General features: G+C 39.8%; 1 protein-coding gene across 1 annotated transcript in view; it reads right to left on the minus strand.

Annotated features, from left to right (window-relative positions):
• Positions 1–15,557, minus strand: part of LOC136857952 (uncharacterized) — a 355,007-nt gene extending 339,450 nt beyond the window's left edge. The window contains exon 1 of the mRNA XM_067137083.2: positions 15,425–15,557. The gene's annotated coding sequence lies outside the window, so the exon portion shown is untranslated. The remainder of the gene's footprint in view (positions 1–15,424) is intronic.
• Between the last annotated feature and the right edge of the window lie 5,976 nt (positions 15,558–21,533).

Here is a 21,533-nt window from a genome sequence, read left to right on the forward strand (position 1 = left end):
TATAGTCAGTCCATGCCGGAATTTTGTTTAGTGAACACTCTTTTCTGTATCAGGAAGCCACTTCACTTCCTTCCGGAAGTTTGTAGGAACGTAGAGAACTGATTTTTAAAAATAACTTCTTGCTTGTCGGCGTTCGGATATTTTTCGCGATATTTCTCAATAAGCACCTCGTTCTGTTCACCTTTTTTTAACGTGATTTACTGTAATCTTTGCTCTTAACGTCCCATAGAGCCGGAAGGCCATGGTACACTCCGATAAACTCCAAAATAAACTTTTTCACCACCGGTTTGTCTGGCATCACGATACGTTCTCCCCCACTTGTTGATACCAACTGGCGGGAGGACGGGATATTGCACAATATTTCCAACACACGACACAGTATTTTGCGATTTGCGCAATATATTTCAAACTTTTTTGATTTCGTACAATATACTGCACAACCATTCAATATTAAACACACACTATCAATTATATTGCACAAACCTCGATATTGCGCAATAATATTGCACGTCTATGGGCCCCTTTAGAGAGAATTATCAACAAGATAATACACAAGGGAATGAGCCTTGTAGCCCCGAACAGGTACACTATTTATAAGCATGTTTGCTCCACTAATTAGGAGTCTGAGCTCAAAAAATGAATATAGTCCAGCCTCTCAGAGGCACAAGTTTCTTAAAAAGTTATGCCTGACAAACTTTACGGTCACTTCTGTTCAACAGTTTGTTACACATTGGTCTGTGAATAATTACAATTTAAACAGAGGTAATGAGTAACCATTCTGAATGGCCTTAATGTAAAAAGAGAGGGTTTAACATGATCGGCCATGAACAAAAGGCTAGGAGGCGAAACACTTGGACTCCAAACTCTTAAAACCCTAAGGGCCGGTATTATAATAGAGGTTTAAACTGTTGGTTCACTTTAAACTTCGGTTTATCTGTTAGTCATGTATTATAAAACTTAATCTTAAGTTTAACTAGAGATTAATTTTACTGCCACTCATCTACCGTTTAAACTGAAGTTTAAGAATGCATAACCTTACAACATGGCAGAAAGAATGGATCTCGAAGATATTTTTGAGGTGTTTGAAGAAGTACTAAGCGATGATGAAGAAGTGGTTCAAATTATTGAACGACCTCGGGCACCACGAGTTTTCCGAGCAAGGGCACGTCACTTTCATATATGGAATGAAAAATGATTTTTAAATAGGTTTAGGCTTACAAATCAGACTGTCATAACCCTATTTTAGCAAATTGGTGCTAGAATAAAACATGCAACGAAAAGGTAAGAATGTAAAAATGACTTTTTGAACTGTTTGAATGTCAAAAGTTTAAATTTTAGAAAATAAGGTAACTTCCTTCTATTTCAGAAATCATGCTATAGAACCCCTCAGTCAGCTACTAATAGCATTGCGGTTTTATGCCTCCCGTCGTATGTTTATTAAAATGGGAATTTCGAAGGAATTCATAAGGCCACTGTTTCACGGACTATATAAATGATTTTTAACTAATTGCACACGCAATTCTATTTCCTTACAAGTGAAATTAGGACACCGTTTATTGCTTTTATCCGCCATTTTACTTACAATAAGTAAACAAAACATTATCAATAGTCATCTTTTCTTGCAAGTCACTGCTACCAAGATCGTATATTTCCTTCTTCGCCTCAGTTTTAGGCCGACCATTATAAGACTCACCATCGGTTTAAATTCAAGTTACAGTTTAACTCAATCTTCAGTTTAAACTCTCATTATAATACCGGCCCTTAAGTGGGTTTATAGACCGAAGTTGCAGAAGTCAAGCCTATTATACAGAGGGGTGTCTGAAGGAAAAATATTAAATGCCAAAAGTGGGTTAAAAATTTAGAGGTTTAGAAAATTTTAGTCGTCTCATACCAACAGAGGGTGTTCACTCTTTGTTTCCTTAGTTTACATGTTTCACAGCAGGGAACTGAACAGAGTCCTCAGACTTGCCGAAAATCTACATTTAAACCAAGAAATTAGCATTTTACATAAAATAAAAGACGTTTTGAAACCTTCCTCTCAATCTATCTGCCTGGAGCAATCACATATTATGAATTTCTGCCATTACCTTGTGTAGTTGGGCCTTCCGAACGCCGATCTGTAGCCCCTGCCTCCGAATAACACGCCGCACTCACCGAACTGGAGCGATGAAGATGACAATACGGTCCTAAAGCGCCCAGCTTTTATAGCATTTCGAGGGGAAGTTTCCAGAATTCTTTACAGATAGGCCGGATGCCAGTACACCCCCCAATTCTAATTGGCTAGAGAAAATATTCACAAAATTCCTTATTGGTTAGTAACTAAGGAAGAAGGAAGCAGTAAGAGAGTTGACAACTTTGATACACGAACAAAACAATCTTCGAAATCTAAGGTTAACTGAAATTGAAATGAATTAATTGTCCTTAATCCCGCCAGAGGGGGCACTTAGGCCAATGGTAGAGGCATCTAACAGTTGCAAACCCAAGTATCTTGCATCACAATAGTTAAGTTCAATTTACATAGATGGCCTTATAGAAGGCGCGCAGTTTAACTGGACGGAGGTGTATCCTGTTCCTTGGATTCGAGGATGGTGGGTTCGAGCTCCACCATCGGCAGCCGTAAAGATGATTTTCCGTGATTTCCTATTTTCACACCAGACAAATGGCGGGAGTGCACCATAATTAAGGCCACGGCCGCTACTTTATAGTCGTTTCCCACCGTCGCGCGTTGCCAAAAACCTTAAGAAATTATTACGAAGCTAAACAAGTAACAAACAAAACCTAGTTCCATTTAATGACAGATCAAGATACCATAGATTATCTACCAAATTCGATCACACAGCATTCATTTATTGGCCAAGCTGAATATCACAGACGGTAGAGCGCTGGCTTTTTGAGTTCAAGTTGGCGGGATTTGATACTGACTCAGTTCAGTGGTATTTGAAGGTGCTGAAATATGTCTGCCTCATGTCGGTAGCTTTGCTGGTAAGTGAAAGAACCCTTGCGGGGCAAAATTCCGGTACCTCAGTGTCCGCGAAACCATAAAAGTTTTAGTGGGACGTGAAGCCTATAACATTATTTTTAATAATTATTTTATTGCATACAATTCTGCTCAACAGGACAATAAAGACATGTGATCCTGGCTCTAAGTAACCAAAAATGGTGTTGTTCATAACATTCCTAGCTCCTAAACAAAACAAAATTAACAATTAAAAATTCGGCCAGTTTAAGAAGTGAAAGCCCATGGCACTTGGCACATTACCTGTGCCCTAGAAACACTTTCTTAGTCCATTGGTATTCGACCTGAGATTTCTGGCTCACATCTGAGACTTTCAGATGACATCTGCTCGAGATACGTGAGATCTTCATTGAAACTGGACGACGTTTGCTTTCCTTCTGCAGTACACAATTTCTTTATTCATTTAAAGGATTTAAATGTACAAAGTATATCAAAGTTGATACTATTATTAACTGCAAACTACCGGTATATTTGTATGTCCTCGATTTCAGGATGGTTTGGTAAACTGCCCATTAATTTATGTACTTATTTACTCATCTACCCTTACGTGTAGAGGTTTTACGGAGAGCTTTCTACTGTGCATGATCTCTAGCCAACATTCCTGCCCGACTCATATCAAGTCCAATTCCACTCATCTTAATCATAAAGACAGGCGGTTCTCGTTTTTAGTAATCTGAATGTCGTTTTTCAAGTGATTATTAACCACAGTATCTCTGCGCTGTATTAAGAAAACCCCTCTACCGTTGTTTACTCTACGACACGAGTTTCATACTAACTCACTAAACCTTCGATCAAAGAGTTAATCAAAAGAAGTCATGATGATCATAAGTTATTGTATTCAGGTTACAATACTGAAATTCCATACGACAGATAGTAGAAACTCCTAAAATATATATTCTCCATTATATTACACGTTAAGAAACGACAAGAGACGCAAGTGAAGAACTTGAAAACCAGGTGTGTGCATGCGTTTTTGTGGTTAAAAAACACGTAATTTTCAAGGGAATTTTTTTTTTGTTTATTCAAAATATTGGCCATCGGCTTCTACACACTTCGCCAATCTTTCAGGTAAGTTATGAATACCACGCCAGGAAAACTGCTTGTCTTTTGCGGCAAACTATTCGCTGAGCCATTTTCCAACTTCGTCAAAATTGCTGAAGTACTGCTCTGGGAGCACGAGCCCTGCGTGAGACCGCGCATTGTCGTGTAACAAAATCATTTTGCCGTGTCTTCTGGCCCATTCCGGTCGTCTTTCGATCAATGCGTGATTTAAATTAATCACGGTTGGCGATCGCGTTGTGCATTAACGGTTTCGCCAAGCTTCGCCTGCAATTGCTCGTCTTCGCATTTTTGTGGTCTACCAGAGCGCGCACTGCCTTTCGCATTAAAATCACCACGTTTGAATTGTCGAAACCATGTCTCACGTGTTCAACATATGTTTCTATCAGCAAACGATGACTTTCCACAGCCTTTTCCTTTTGATGAAATAAGGAAAGCAATGCGTGCCGAAAAATGTTCTTTTTCAGGCACAAACGTCGACATGATGACTGAACGATACAACACAGACGCTAGTGTTTGGCGAACTCAACTTGTGTTTGTTGATAAGTTAATGTCAGACGAACAAACTCACGTAGGCTATGTGTCAAATTCGTCCGCTTCGCTGGCACCATCTCTTAGTGAAACCGGAAAAGACTTACGCATACACATGGTACAAGAGTGACTCAATACTGAACAATGTCACAACACCACTTCGTAATCACAGATTAGCGGAACGCTGAAACACATAACAATCTTTGAGAAAACCGATAATTTTTAGCTAGCTTTGCCCACCAGAATGTGCGAGATTCTGGGGAAGAAAAAAGTTGAAAGGCTGCGTTGGGAAAGGGGTGCAAGTTGAATCCGTCGTATGAACAGAGAGAGTTCAGTAGTTTCAGTTAGCTGTGTTTAACTTCAACATCACAATATTAGTTTTCTTATGGTTTCAACACATATTTATCAAGTAAATGAAAGAAATAATGCCTAGGCCTGCACTGGTACGAGGCCGGGTGGCATTTCCTGTCCCTGTAGAGTTTGTTCCGTTGGACCCTTGTAGGTGGCATCTTTAGGAATCGCCACGAGCTGCCCTTTTTTCTAACTGTCGTTTCTGGAACTTCCACTTGTATATATTTACTATATGCCTGCATCTACACTGCCATTTTTAATGTAAATTTTGTAATTTCACCTCACACTTATTATAACGTACTGAAAAATGACCTCGATAATGTTGTGAGATGGACAGTGCGCAATAGTATGGTGATAAACGGGGTTAAAAGTCAGGTTGTGAGTTTCACAAACAGGAACAGTCCTCTCAGTATTAATTACTGTGTTGATGGGGCGAAAGTTCCTTATGGGAATCATGGTAGGCCTAAGTACCTAGGTGTTAATATAATGAATGATCTTCATTGGGATGATCACATAAATGGGATCGTAAATAAAGGGTACAGATCTCTGCACACGGTTATGGGGATGTTTAGGGGTTGTAGTAACGATGTAAAGGAGAGCACATATAAGTCTCTGGTAAGACCCCAACTAGAGTATGGTTCCTATATGGGACCCTCACCAGGCTTACTTGATTCGAGAATTGGAGAAAATCCAAAGAAAAGCAGCTCGATTTGTTCTGGGCGATTTCCGACAAAAGAGTAGCGTTATAAAAAAGTTGCAAAGTTTGGGCTGGGAAGACTTGGGAGAAAGGAGACGTGCTGCTCGACTAAGCGGTATATTCCGAGCTGTCAGTGGAGAGATGGCGTGGGAGGACATCAGTAGACGAATAAGTGTGGATGGTGTCTTTAAAAATAGGAAAGATCACAATATGAAAGTAAATTTGGAATTCAAGCCGACAAATTGGGGAAAATATTCGTTTATAGGAAGGGGAGTTAGCGACTGGAATAGCTTACCAAGGGAGACGTTCAATAAATTTCCAATTTCTTTGAAATATTTTAAGAAAAGGCTAGGAGAACAACAGATAGGGAATGTGCCACTTGGGCGACTGGCATAAATGCAGATCAACACTGACTGATGACCCGTGTTATAACTCTTTAAACATGTTTTATGTGGTCACTATATTCTGCGCACAATGTCTTTTATTTCAATTAAATTGGTGAATGCGCTCTGCACACCCAAAGTAGACTGTTCCCCGGAATCGAACGCTCGAGAAGTGCATCAGTTCCTCGTCGTGACCCACGTAGTAGGTAGGTATCACGCACAGGTCTCCCAGGTTTGTCTGTGACGTCATCTGAACGCAGACATCACACAGCGCCTTGCCCTCCATGTGAAGCAGTACACAGCTGAGAGTGATTCTGTTTCCAGCCACAAGTTAGAGATGAGAGATGAAAGAAATCTGCTGACATTTTAACACCACCTCAGACAAGACATTCCACTATTACATTAGAATAATAATATAAGATCAGATACTATGTGATGCAGGTAGCGTTTCTGAAACATTAATTTAAAAAACTTTCCTCGGCTCAGTTATTTCTGTGGCAGCTGGAAACACCCAGGCCTCATTTTGGTTTTAGCCGAGGGTTTAAGATGTTCTTCCTGAGGCCACGTGTCCTTTAAGATGAAAATCTCGACCCAGAATAGACCGGGATTAGAACCTTAGTCTTCCGGGTGGGAAGCTAGCAGCTAAACCACTGAGCTAGTACGGTCTGTATAAAAGGTTGTAATAATGCTAAGAGGAACAAATTCTACGTTAACATCAGATATATCAGTACAAATTGGTAACCCCGGTATATCAACGCCGTAAGCACTGATTTCATATAGCCTACAGCACATTTAAACTTCTTTTCACTAAAAATAAACAGGGGAGTGGTATACATAAAGAATATGATGATATGTTTTAAATATCTCCCGGATGCAAGCTCACAGCTGCGCGCTTCTAACCGCGCGGTCATCTCGCCCGGTGACTTCATTATTTGTCATTTAGACGTAAACTGAGTTATTCATTTATTATTACGGACCAAGCTCGGTAGCTGCAGTTGCTTAAGTGCGGCTAGTATACAGTATTCGGGAGACTGTGGGTTCGAACCCCAGGCAGCCTTGAAGATGGTTTTCCGTGGTTTCCCATTTTCACGCTAGGCAAATGAATTAAGACTGTACCTTAATTAAGGCCACGACTGCTTCCTTCCCACTCCTAGCCCTTTGGCATCCCATCGTCGCCATAAGACCTCTGTGTCGGTGCGACGTAAAGCAACTTGTAAAAAAAAATATATTATTACGCTGTTATTACTGTATATTGTTAATAATACTGCTAAAAGGATCACTACATTGCACTCGACACGAAGAAAGAGTAAAGACTGAAGACAGCAGACTTCAGGGGGGACATGATTAACATAAACATGGGAATGTGGAATGATGAACAATTATGAATGCAAACATTGCTATAAATTAACAATATTCACGAACAAACCGTAAAACAGAACAATAAGAGAACTTGTTTCTCAAGTATATTTTCTGAATAAATCTTATGTACGGATTTTTCAATAATATTCGCAAACAAACAAAAAGCAGAACTTGATTCACAAATACATATTTTATGGAATGTCTTATGAATGGAGTAATAAAACATAACTACAAGTAAACAGACAAGGTAGAACGTGCTTCTCGTTTCTGAATAAAGGTCCTATTTCTGTGTATTGTTCACTTTTTGATATGAAATGTGGAGAGCTCTACCTCCAAATGTACCGCCTTAACAATCGCCTTACCAAAGGAACGTCCGCTTTCTAATCTCATTTCTTGAAATAAAATAATCTGCCACCTTCTCCACATACGAGCATTAACAGCCTCCTTGTCTATACGCCGAACTCCATGTTTCAGTGTAAAGGGACTTTACTTCTAGGAGGAGATTTTCTTTTTGGTTGTGGTGCTGGTGGGGGGAGGACACTCTCCTCCCTAAAGTCGACGTTACTGCAAGAGAGTGTGGAAGAAAGCGTTTAGGCAACCTTTCCACACCAAAAATGGATCCCTTAGAACTGGTTAACTCAGTAGCGTACAGAGTGTAATTGACAGCTGGCTTCCAGCTCGCTTCCAGGAATTGAGGCCGTCATGTTTTGTCCCCAAGTATACCTCCTATTCTACGTACCTTGGTCGTGACCTTGAGAACCGTTCTCATTGCCGGACTCGTAAACTCTTGTTATATGAATGTGTATACGCAACTCGACTGTACTGCGCGCTTCGTCAACTCAACTTCTCAGACTGGCATCCCGATCTGTGATACATCCACGTCAAAAAACAAACAAACAGTAGAAAAACAAGTAAAATAGTCTCATTTTTTCTTCCACGGCTTAAAAGTTGAACAATAATAATAACAATAAATATAGCGCATAATTGTACGTTTTCCATAATTTGTGAAATACATATTCCTATGTTAATAAAATTGTGACATGTACCTTTATATTTCATGCCTTTGCTGGCAGGACCTAGTGTTTACAGCCTTATGCAGCCAGTCCCTGCTATGAATGGTGTGAAAATGTTGCTCATAGGGTCGGTTGGTGTATGCATTTCAGTGGGCTTGGCAGACTGATATGTAATAGCAACTCTGGCTCGGTGAGGAAAGCAACGGGAAACTACCTCACTCCTTATTTCCCTAGTACGCCTCTTCAGTGATGCCTAGGCCATCTATGACAGCTGATGGCGGAGCTGTTGAGGATCCCACCAGCGGCATCGCTGACGGACTGAACATACATACCTTTATTTCGTCGGACGCTCTCAACATTAACCACACATTCTACAGAAGATCATGAGAACTTCTTCTTCTTCTTCTTCTTCTTAGGTAAAAAGTGAAATTGCGTAGGGGCCTATGGCTATTAGTGCCTGGAGTGCTCGAGGACATGTTTGGCTCGCCAGGTGCAGGTCCTTTGATTTGACTCCCATAGGCGACCTGCGCGTTGTGATGAAGATGAAAAGATGATGAAGACGACACATATACCCAACCCCCGTGCCAGTGAAATTAACCAATGATGGTTAAAATTCCCGACCCTGCCAGGAATCGAACTCGGGACCCCTGTGACCAAAGGCCACACGCTAACCATTTAGCCATGGAGCTGGACTTCTTCTTAGGTAAGGATACAGTAATGTTATCACTACACCTTGAGATGCGTATTTATATACCGCTTGTCCTCCCTTCCCTTCCCTTCCCTATAGTCTCTTGAATGAAGTATCTCTTCTTAGAAACTGCAATACTTCTGCTACTGTAATAATGTAATGTTTTGAAAGATTCATAACCACAACGTTCTAGAAGACCACTTCATTTCCTTCAGGGAAGTTCCGAGGTCTTCGTTTTTCATATAAAGAGTCACATATGTTTGTAAATTAGAGTTTGACATGTTCCTTTCTATCCGTTCCTCATATTATTTTCATTTATTTTAAAAAAGATAAGTTTTATGGAACAAATTACCTTTATTTTAGTCTTAAATTGAAAGTATTAGTATCCACGCTATCCTATCCACAGCAATGTTTACGTAGGCATCCCATTTTATATTACATTTCTTCAAATCATTGTGAAAATGAACGTCTGAAGATCCTAATTCACTTATTTCGTTTGACATTCAAACTTGATTTTCATAGTTCATAACTAACAGCTACCGCCCAGGTAGTAGGGAAATCGAGAAAAAAAACATGGGACTTGTTTTATATTGTTTAAATAAAGGTCTAGAGTAATACATGAGGAAACAGGATATATTTGTTAGAAGATGGGAATTCGTTCCGCGAATTAAATAAGAAACTGTAGGCAACGGCCTTGAGAGGCCCACTAAAAAATCTGCCTGAGAAGCGTACGCCTCCGGACACTAGATTAAAGAAGGCGAAAAATGTGCGCTTGTCACAGAAGGCCAAGAACTGGGTTGGAGTCAAGGTCATTATAAGCCGTGAACATGTGCTGCTTCAGCCTTGTATTGCCAATGAAATATAGCTTTCTATATGCTCTAAGAACATCCTGAACAACTCTGATCACGTTCATGTTAACAATGAAGCTATCCTCTAACGAGGGAACAGTTCGGGTTGCTCCACGTCGTTTGCAATGAAACTTGGTGGGGTGCACGCCTGCCTTTGTTACAGGGGCTGTTCACAGCGAGACAAAATGAGTGATTCTGGATAGGAATCCGCCAGTTTTCACGTTTGCGTTAATATCACCTACATTAATTGCTTGCACATTTATATATAATGTAGATAACCAACATTTCATGCAGCGAAACATTTGAGCATCCATTATAAACTACAGTATACAAAGTACTGAAACCCTAATATTTCATTACGGTATATTCATATACTTGCTCGGTCCGCCCGGAAGGACGTGGGTTCGAATCCCCGTCAGGAAGTCGTAAAATTTAAGAAACGAGATTTCCACTTCCGGAGGTGCACATGGCCCTGAGGTTCACTCAACCTACACCAGAAATGAGTACCAGGTTAATTCCTGGGGGCAAAGGCGGCCGGGAGTAGAGCTAACCACTCCACCCCATCAAGTGCCGAGGTTACGGATAGTGGAAGCCTTTACCTTCCACCCCTCCAAGGACCTTCATGGCCTGTACGGAGATGACTTTGCTTTGCTATATTCATATACTGTACATGTTATAAAATAGGCTTGTGAGGAGTGAAATTCCGTTCCTGTTGGTAAAATCTCATACGCGGGGTCATCCCACAGTACATCAACCTGCAGCTCCAAGCCTCCCGGCTATCTCTCAACAATTCATTTCTACGATTTGCTTTACGTCACACCGGCACAGATAGGTCTTATGGTGACGATGAAATAGGAAAGGGCTAAGAGTGGGAAGGAAGCAGCCGTGGCCTTAAATTAACCCGCGAGTGGTCGCACGTGAGACTTTCTCTCACATTAAACTTAATTTAAAATAAATATATCTTCCGCAATTTTGTGGGGCGTAAGAGTGAAATGAATTACTGAAATGGGACGCAAAGTCTGCGTTATACATTTTAGATTTTTTAAAAATGATTAGCCACTATGCAGAAACAAATTACTACTTAATGGAAATTAGCCATTAGTTCAGTCACATGTCAGTACGCAATATTCACAAGAGTGCCGGGCTGAATGGCTCAGACGGTGAAGGCGCTGAATCTCTGAGCCCATGTTGGCAGGTTCGATCGTGGCTCAGTTCGGTAGTATTTGAAGGTGCTCAGATACGTCAGCCGTAGATTTACTGGAATGCAAAAGAAATCCTGTGGGACAATATTCCGGCACCTCGGCATCTGCGAAAAAACGGAAAAAAATAGTTATTGGAACCTAGAACGAATAACATTGTTATTAATATAGCACTTCCCGACAGTCGCAATACAAATGCAAGACTAGAGTATCATAGGTCTTCTCTGTAACATTTGAGTTAGTTGGAGTTTGTAACAGCGCCTATTATCCGCCATTCTTCCTCAACTCATAATTTTAGAAGACTCATTTATCAGTAACTGCAAATGGAGAACGTATCGCGCGCGGCCTAAGTCAAATACTAACGCCTACAACAGGAGAAAGTTTCCCTCTCGACTTCAACATAACACCAACGCCACTGGTCGCGCGATGAGAGAACCTCTCACACAGGTCACACTAACTTGTACGAATATTTCTTTCAACTAGAGCAGGGGATGCTTACCCTTCAAATGTGAATCCCCTTACTCACGACATTTATAAACTCAGCCAGAAGAGGGAACAATCACCTCCCTTGCATTATTGAGAAGTAAACTCATAATACAAAATAATGTGAGAGAAAATTTCATATAGCGACCACTCGCGGGTTAAGGTACAGCTCTAGGCATTTGCCTGGTGCGTAAACGGTAAACCACGGAAAATCGTCTTCAGGACTGCCGAAAGTAGGGTTCGAACCCACTATCCTCCGAATGCAAGCTCGCAGTTGCGCGACCCTCGCCGCACGGCCATCTCGCTCGATATAGCAATTAAGTATAACCCTATCGTTGACTTTGCGGCAAAATGATAATTACCATTAAAATTAGGATATGCTAATATACAATTCACCCAAGTTTCACTGACATATGTGAGGTTACTTCGAGAAAATGTTGATTACTGTACGTTCCCTCAACAAGGACACTCTGATTGGAATACTGGTGAGTGTATGGGGTATTATTGGCAGAGAAAATAACATCTACGTAACACTGTAGGTCATATGGCTTATGATTACAAACAGTCCACATAAAACTCTATGCTTCTCTTAGTTTTACTCGGGGCCGATGACCTCGATGTTAGGCCCCTTTAAACAAGCATCGTCATCATCATAGTTTTACTCGACCATCCACTAACTACCAACAGTAGGTTATAACTTCATCAATAAAAAGTGGAAAACCTTTCCATACAATATCAAACTTCGCGCTGATGGCGTATTAAAGAAAATCTTACATGAAGTATTTGAACCCGTAGATAAAGGTGGCTCCGTAAAGCATGTGAAGTAACTAATGAAGGCGTAGAGGTTTTATATTTTTATAGGTAATTATATAAAACATTGAATTGACAGCCATGCATGGCCTATGCAGAGGTCATAAATAATTGTAAGTCAATTAGAAGGCAAACCTGTGGCATTTTACAAAAAATATGGAAAAATTCATTTTCCGAATTTGACACTGATCTTAGTGAGAACCAATGCATAATGAAGAAAGTTCAAAATAGCATATGCTTTTTCCTGTCGGGTTTTCTTCCTTCACATCTCGCACAATCACTGTGGAATTCAGAGAATCCTTCTTTGTGAAAGTTCTCTAAATTTCTTGCAAGTACAATCTTCTTTCAGTAGTATTTACATTTGACATTATCATTCTCGTACAGAAACAACAAAGTTCAGAGAATGGGACTGATCAAATTATTCTCTATAGAGTAAGTTCATTTCCATTCGAATAGTGATGTGTGCTAGGTCTATCCTCTTTGTGAATTTCGAGATTTATAAACAGGACTATGACTTTTTATACTAAAAATTACTAGGTCTTCTTTTAAATGAAGATTAGAGGTATATGCGATTTGCCCTCTTAATTATCTAAATACAGTTAAAGAAATTTCCATAGCCTGGGCTCTGTCAGTTGAGGGTGCGACTGTTGATCGACATACACCATATAAACATGACCGGCCAGGCACATGGAGGATCATCAGCTGTTCGCCATCAATTTTAGGGGTAATATCGTGACGTCACAATATCTTTCACGTGAAAACTGGCGCACAGTCATCGGATTCGACCTTCGACTGTCTGAGTGGAAGGCCAGCAGCTGAGCCACTGCGTTAACACCCCGCATAAATCAAACACAACAGAATTAGATCCAATATTAAAATCACTGGAACAATGCCTTCATACAGTTACTACTGTACTGAAAATTACATTTAAAAACTACTTGTTTACAAAGCAGTGGATAAAATGTGTCATATAAGAGAGAAACGACTAGCAGTCAATATGAAGTCAAATAGTATGCCTCCCCGAAAGCTTCCCACAGGACTGTGCACAACAGAGCCGAATTTGAAACGCTGACCTTGGTAAATTATTTTTTAAATTACAATTTCAAAATCATAACAAAATCGACCATATAAATGCAATGAAGTATTTAAAAATGTACAAATACACGAATGTTTCTTAAATATGAACAAATATCTAATACATCTGGAAAAGCATGGAGAATAAAATGTGTATTAAGTGTTCTAAACATTGTAATTCATAAAGAAATCCAATTCTGGTGGCAACTGACATAAAACCACGTCGTAAATCTTATCCAGGTTATAAGTGAACTTGAAATCTAGTATCCATAATTTACATAGCCCACTTACTCGTACAGAAGAGATAAGCCACAGACAAAATGGAAACGTATATCATGTAGATATTAAATAATATGATATTGAAGAAATGAGTTTGAGGTTCATTTAAAACTCTTAAAATTCATTCCAAAATATAACCTCATCGCTTCATCGTCCAAGAATTCCAAACGACATTTACTACTACTACTGGGCCGATGACCTAGACGTTAGGTCCATTTAAACAACAAGCATCATCATCACTACTGCTACTTCTACAATTCTTGTTACTGCTTATAATTTCTGCTGCACAATGTTTCGATTCAGCCTTTGAGAGGACGTTAGGGTCGAGCAATCGATGTCGCAACTAGTGAAAATATCGATGATGTTATGATTAGCATTATCGAAAGGGCACCGCCCCCCTGCAGGCTCGCATTCTTCCGAGCCTTGGTAACTGGTCCAGTCCCGTCGCCAGGTGGAGCGAACAAGATTCCACCAGCTAGGCATTAACATCTCGTACAGCTGTGTCAACATCGTGAGATAGTTGTCCTTCCATCTAGATATAAAAATAATACTTATAGATACAGCATCGAATTTCAGTATCGAAATACCCACAGCATTCCACAAAATCACACTCAAAGTAAATTCAAAACGATCAAAGGTATAAAGTACCGTTTCGGAGGGAGAAAAAAAATCACTAAAACGTTAATCATGCCTCGGGGCCGAAATAATCATTTCATGTTAGTGAATATGGTTAAAGAATGGGTGAGATAATGAAGTGTTTCGTCAAATTTGGACTACGGGCGTGAATCTGTTGATCTAAAGTCATTTCTTAAGCTAATGAATAAGCAGCAGGATAAATGAATTATGCATGGATTGAAGATAATTCTCCATGGCCACGACTTGTTTAAAAAAAGCACAATCTCAGTCTCTGTTTTAGACACTGTAAGATTTAGAAGTGTACAGAATTTACCTTTTAGTTAAACTTTACAAGACAAATGCCGTATTCGATATTGAATAAAAGCGCATTTATAAGTATAATATAATAACACGATCGAACTTTTTAATACTAAATATATTCTTCAACACTTCATGTGCACAATTTTGCGACAGAAATTAGAATTATAACATAAAAACAGCATACCATTAGTTTTAGTTATTTATCCGGGAAAAATCTGTAAATAATTAATGTGTCTTCTATAGAACAGATTATTATTTTCTGCCTAAAAAACAGAAAACGTTCAGCTATAAATATGACATCATGAAGAGATTCATCGAATATCGAAGTGTCACCTAAATATGTTGATAGTGTGCATATATTTGTGATGTTTTATATTTTTGGAAGTCCTTTGAAAAACCACCGACCTCTCCTTCAGCCCAATCAAAACTGCCGTCATTTTATGAATGACTTTTATTCTGTAGTACAGTATGTGAAAACATCTTCGAATAAATGAATGAAAGGAGTATGTGAATGAAACGTAGACATATCTGACTTGATCGATTTCTGTTCTGCCTCTGGACAGAGAGTAACGAACAGCGTTGTCATGGATACGTGTTCACGTATTCCTCACGAGTTACAAGGTGTAATAACCCAGGAGAGGTACCTGCTCAGACGATGCGCTCTTCACACCGCTACGTGGCTGTTGTGCTGTACTCACCTGCTGCCGTGTATGTATCCAAACTGAGGTATCCTTGTCATGCACTGATATCACACCCACGATATAAACAGCACACTCACGCACACGCACATCCACAAGCAAGGCTGCAGCTTAACTAACCGTTCGGTTCGGGCCGACCACTCTGCCGGTGACCGCAGGCGCGCGTTCACTCAATGCCACAGCACGTCGTAACGGTCGCTCCCGCCTTCTGCTACAAGGGCAGCCAACACAACGAATTATTTCTCACCATTCCTCGACAGGATTTTTTCCTTTCAATTCATTAATAACACAATAATAGCGTACGATATAATCAGAGAGGTTGGAACGTGTGTCGTGTCGACACTTCATGACGTAATCACTATTGTTTCTCAACACATGCCAGAGAAATAGCTGCGAGATCTTTCTGGGTAGTACTGCTGCGGCACTGAACACTGTTCTAAGACCTGGTCCATACAACTTCACATGTAATGGAATGTGTCTGATGATTCTAACTCCAAGAGATCTGTACTCTTCATCATGGCAGAAAGCTGTCGGGCGTACCTCATACATTTTCTTGTAGTTGTAAGTACGATGAAATAAGTACATATTTTCCCAAGTATTCGTTAAGTATTCATTGAGGACATGACAAGCCAGATATCGTAAGGCATGAAATATAAATACCTTGAACTATATTGTGTCGTTTCATAATTTAAAATAAAAATAGTACACCGGTAATACATTTTAGTTACATACACTACTGATAACATTTTGGGCTTTGGAGAAACTTAATCTAGGGAATCATCCGTATTTTTGGCGATTATTGAGATGTGGGTGTACAAATTCAGGAGTCATGTCTGATAAGTTTTCAGCCCGCAGGATGGTTGGTTCTTCAAACAGGACCACCAAAAGTTATGAGGTTACACGGAAACCACAAAAACCTATGACTGCCGTAATCAGGCATGATTAGGAATGAGGTAGTACTATGTAGACCTAAACTACAATTCACAGGTAAGTAAAGTTTTAGTCATTTGTAGCAAGGCCGAAACTTATTTTTGAAAAAGACAGAAAGGAGAGGAAGCTTTCCATTTGGAGAAGTACAGGAAGGTAGCAGCTTAGAAAGAAAATGACATGGTAAGCTTTCTTATGAGTGCGAACACAAAGTAACAGTCAACGGTAGTCCAGTTACCCAGTGTAAGTCGATTTCTACGACTAAAGGACACCTACAGTAAGTACCGGAAGAAGTCGTAGGAAACGACCTTGTTGCTGTAAACAGGTGTCGTATTCCTGAACGATAACACTAGGTCGCACTCAACCAACGGCAACTCTGAGTTGCTATGGCCTTTCTATTGGAAGATACTGAATCATCGCCTCCTGGTAGGACACCCAGAAACAACCGTCTCTTAGGGCCATAGAAAAAACGTCTAGATGGGGAGAGGTTAGGAACTGGCGGTGAAATTCAGCGACCCGTCACGTTCTGATGTCAAGCGCTAGACGCTAGTTTATTCTATGCCGAGGTAGGTACTGTACCTTGGTATTTTGTTTCAGCAAGCCAACGGTATCCGTACGCTTAGTCATGTATACACATCACAATAATGAGTGTCCGACTCATTGGCTGAATGGTCAGCGTACTGGCCTTCGGTTCAGAGGGTCCCGGGTTCGATTCCCGGCCGGGTCGGGGATTTTAAGCTTCATTGGTTAATTCCAATGGCCCGGGGGCTGGGTGTTTGTGCTGTCCCCAACATTCCTGCAACTCACATACCACACATAACACTATCCTCCACCACAATAACACGCAGTTACCTACACATGGCAGATGCCGCCCACCCTCATCGGAGGGTCTGCCTTACAAGGACTGCACTCGGCTAGAAATAGCCACATAAAATTAAATTAAATAAAAACAATAATGAGTTTTAAGAAAAAATCATCGATAAATGCTTGTTATCGATGGAACTCACCCTGTTACATAATAATATTAATAAACTAAATAAGCATTCTTCAAATCTAAGGTCGAAATACACTAACGTAAGTTATGTACCGGTGCGCGTAAACTATTTCTTTATAGATTTATTTGAGTGTCAATATAACTTACTTGTTCAGTTTCTAAGTTCATGAATTTCTTCTTTTGGACATTTCTGTGGGTGGAAAAGGTAGTTACGCTTGCCTATCTTTTTCTTTTTTTTTTAGCTTCTGAGCCTCATTTTTAAACCCAGAAGCTATAGTATTCTATGAATTTTGGGATTTTTCTGTTTTCAAGGGATCTTGATAGTATCATTCTGGTACCATGCGTTAAGTTTCTGGGGTCACTGGAAGTACCTCATTAATCCGTGTTTGTTTTCATTTTTATACCTACCTTTACACATTGCTATATTTTGACTTCCACTTAATTGTATAGTTAAATATTATACATAAAACAGTGGAACATTATAAACCTGAATTAGAATAAAATAGGAGAGGAAACAGATAAATACATCCTTCTTTGTTTTGCCCTGCGAAACTTCACATGATGAGATTAAACCTTTGAGTGCAGATCACACACAGCAGTGAATGGTGGAGAACATAATCAGTGCTTCTCAAACTTTTCATACTTGCGTATCCTTTTAAGGTTGCTGCCTGGCCGAGGCGGTAAAGGCGTGCTCGGCTCGTCTGGAAGGACGTGGGTTCGAATCCCCGTCAGGAAGTCGTAAAATTTAAGAACTGAGACTTCCACTTCCGGAGGTGCATATGGCCCTGAGGTTCACTCAGCCTACACCAAAAATGAGTACCAGGTTAATTCCTGGGGGCAAAGGCGGCCGGGCGTAGAGCTAACCCCTCTACCCCATCAAGTGCCGAGGTTACGGATAGTGGAAGCCTTTACCTTCCACCCCTCCAAGGGCCTTCATGGCCTGTACGGAGATGACTTTGCTTTGTTCGTATCCTTTTAAACCTATTTCTATGAATTTTACCCTTTGCTTTTTAATTAATAACTGTGTTTTTTTACATACTGATATTTTTGTTCCTATCTTAACGTAAGAAGAAATGAGGTAGTAAATGCAAAAAGCAAAGATTTAATTTGACAATATCCTTAAGACAGAAAAAAGTATAACTTCATGTTAAATATTAACAATCATTTAATAAACTCTTCAATAATAATGTTTTTTTTATTTGTGTTATCTTAAATTCTGTAATAATTGTTACACAGATCACTATGCAACGTGGACATTGTCGTTAATGAGATCGTTAAGCTTGCTTCGGTGCACTTAGTTTCTTGCAGTCAGACTCAAAAATGACAGGTGCAGTCTTAAATCCGGACTAGATTAAGGTCGCAGCGGTTTATAAAGCTGTAAGAAGAAAAGGCTCTCTCCACTAGTTCAGTACTCCACCTTTTCCAGATGTATTTCAGAAATATATTTTGTATTTCATATTAGTCAGTTGTTTTTTCAGAAATTATCAATTGTATTTCATATTAGTCAGTTGATTTTCATAAATCAATAATGTTATTAATCTGAAATACAATTGATGATTTCTGAAATTAATTATTTTTTCCCGGAACACAACTAGAAAATGTTTAGTAAATGGCATTAGTTACTCAAGTGTCTTCTCGCCGACGTGTTCGTGACATCTATCCAGAAGGTAATAAGATGCTTTTAATTAAATCAGAACTTCCTCTAATTTTTGCGGAATTAATTTGTAGCCTTCGTCCTTTTCCGCCATGGCTGTTATTTTTCGCGTATCCCTGTACCCTCAGGAGTACGCGTACCACCAGTTGGGTGGCGCTGAACTAAAAGACTGAATCGTAGCGGGAAATTAAATAGGTCTACTGATACGCTTGTGACAGAAAATGAACGGAATACATCTCAATGAACGCCATCGTGCTCGCAGACAATTAACGTGTAAGTAGGGGAAATGAAGAGAGGTGAAGCGAGAACTCCAGCAATAAAATTCTACTTCTTCACACTTTACGGTATTGTTCTGCAGACAAACAAACAAAAGGAGTTCTCCAGAGAGTTGATGTGCAGAGATGAAGAAGAATATTGTCTGAATATAAAACATGACTAATTTACTGAAGCTGAGCTTAATAAAATAATTGCAGTGTGTCGTATGCTATTTATTTATTTATTTAGCGTATAGGATTTCATAAAGGAGAATAAGTTGTTACAACTAGAGAACAAGTAAACATACAGATATAAATTCCATGTTAATGAAATGACACAAAACCAGTGACGCCGACTTAGGGAGGGAGTGCAAGGCGTTTACTGACCCCCCCCCCCCAATGATCTTAGGGGGGCAGAGTGCCATCCCCCCATCGCAAGAAATTCTCTCGTAGTCTTCGGAGGCTGCAAATGCGTTAAATCTGGAGAAGACGGTAGATGGTTTTATATAATGCGATTAGAAAGAGGGCATTCCTTCAGAGAACTGAACTAAATTTCCCAATGGAGACTGTTCACGCGATACATATTTTCACATTTCGTATCATGAAATACATAATTTACAGTACGGTAATAGGATATTTATTAAGAAAAAGGAAAATGTATTTATGAAGCAAGTTCTATTTTTTGTTTTGCTTGTGATTATTTTTTTATAACATCGCACATAAAACATTCCTTCATAACATTTACTGTATTTACGAATCAAGTTATATGTTTCTGTTAATTTGTGAATATTATTGAAAACTCCGCGCATAAGACTCGTTCAAAAATGTATTTGAGAAACAAGCTTTGTTATTGTTCTGTTTTTTCTGTTTGTTTGTGAATATTGTTATTATATACGAATGTTTTCATTTATAGTTGTTCCTCATTTCACATACCGGTGTTCATGTTAATCATGGCTCCCCTCCCCCCCCAAACTTGCCTGAACAAAACAGCCTAGCTACCCACTAAAGGCTCCTCGGTGTAGTACTGAACATTTCTCTCGAATCACCCGTGTAGGCTCTTAAATTGCACTCCTGGATGATATCGTCGCTACCGGGACAAAACCTCTGACAGAACCCAGTTTGACAGATTCAACACGACGTTCAAATGAGTACTTTTAGAAAACAGGAGAGAACCAGTGACCACGGAACTTCAGAACGCAGTTAACGTGCTTCAACAAAATTATTCGGACAAATTCAGTTGCCGTGCAGAGGTCGTGTGTAAAAGAGCCACGGACAGTGTGAACACAAACATTCAGTGTGTTAGAGTGCTATGTACAACGTAGGTGAAAATGGGCCGCAGAGGAAGAGAGAGCACAATCGAACAGCGGCAGCTAGTAACTTTTCACCATGCTAAATGTAAAAGTTGTCGTAAAATTGCTGATATGTTACAAATGAAGAAAAGTACAGTCTCTGATATTATCACAAGATTCCGGGAGGAAGATAGGATTGACATCTACCACATACGGGACGTCCAAGAACTTTTTTCTGTGAGGGAAGAGTGTTATATCATCCGAAAAATTAAAAAGGCACCCAAGTTAAGTGCTCCAAAACTCGCTACGGAGATTGCTGCAGACACCGGAAAGAAAGTGCATCCCTAAACAATACGGAGAGTGCTCAGAAGAGGTAACTTTCACGCCCATATTGCAAGAAGGAAGCCCTTCATAAATCGAGTATGTCGAAGAAAGAGAATGCTGTTTGCCAAATAGCATGTTGAAGACAATGAGTGGTGGAATGACGTTATATTTGCTGATGAGAGTAAATTTAACATATTTCAATCTGATGGGAGGATAACAGTTTGGCGGCGTCCTAATACTGAGCTTCACGAGAAAAATCTGAAAGCAACTGTGAAGCATGGTGGTGGACAGGTAATAGTTCGCATGTCGGCGAATGGAGTTGGTGAATTGGTTTTTATTGAGGGTAAAATGGACCATTTTCAATGCCTTAAAATACTGAGGGACAATATGAAAAAGAGTGCCGAAAAGATGGGGATTGGTGAACATTTTAAGTTTTATCAAGATAACGACCCAAACCATATGGCCTGGAATGTAAGGATGTGATTACTGTTTAATTGCGCAAAGGGTGCTTCATCCTCCCCCTCAATCACCAGACTTGAATGGGATTGAGAATCTTTGGGACAAACTGGATAAAGAAATAAGGAAAACAACAATCAAATATAGAGAATAACTGAAAAATAGACTTCAAGAAGAGTGGCATAAGATATCTCCCGATTACATCCGGAAA

The sequence above is a fragment of the Anabrus simplex genome, chromosome 1 (assembly GCF_040414725.1).
Source record: "Anabrus simplex isolate iqAnaSimp1 chromosome 1, ASM4041472v1, whole genome shotgun sequence".
Taxonomy (NCBI): Eukaryota; Metazoa; Arthropoda; class Insecta; order Orthoptera; family Tettigoniidae; genus Anabrus; species Anabrus simplex.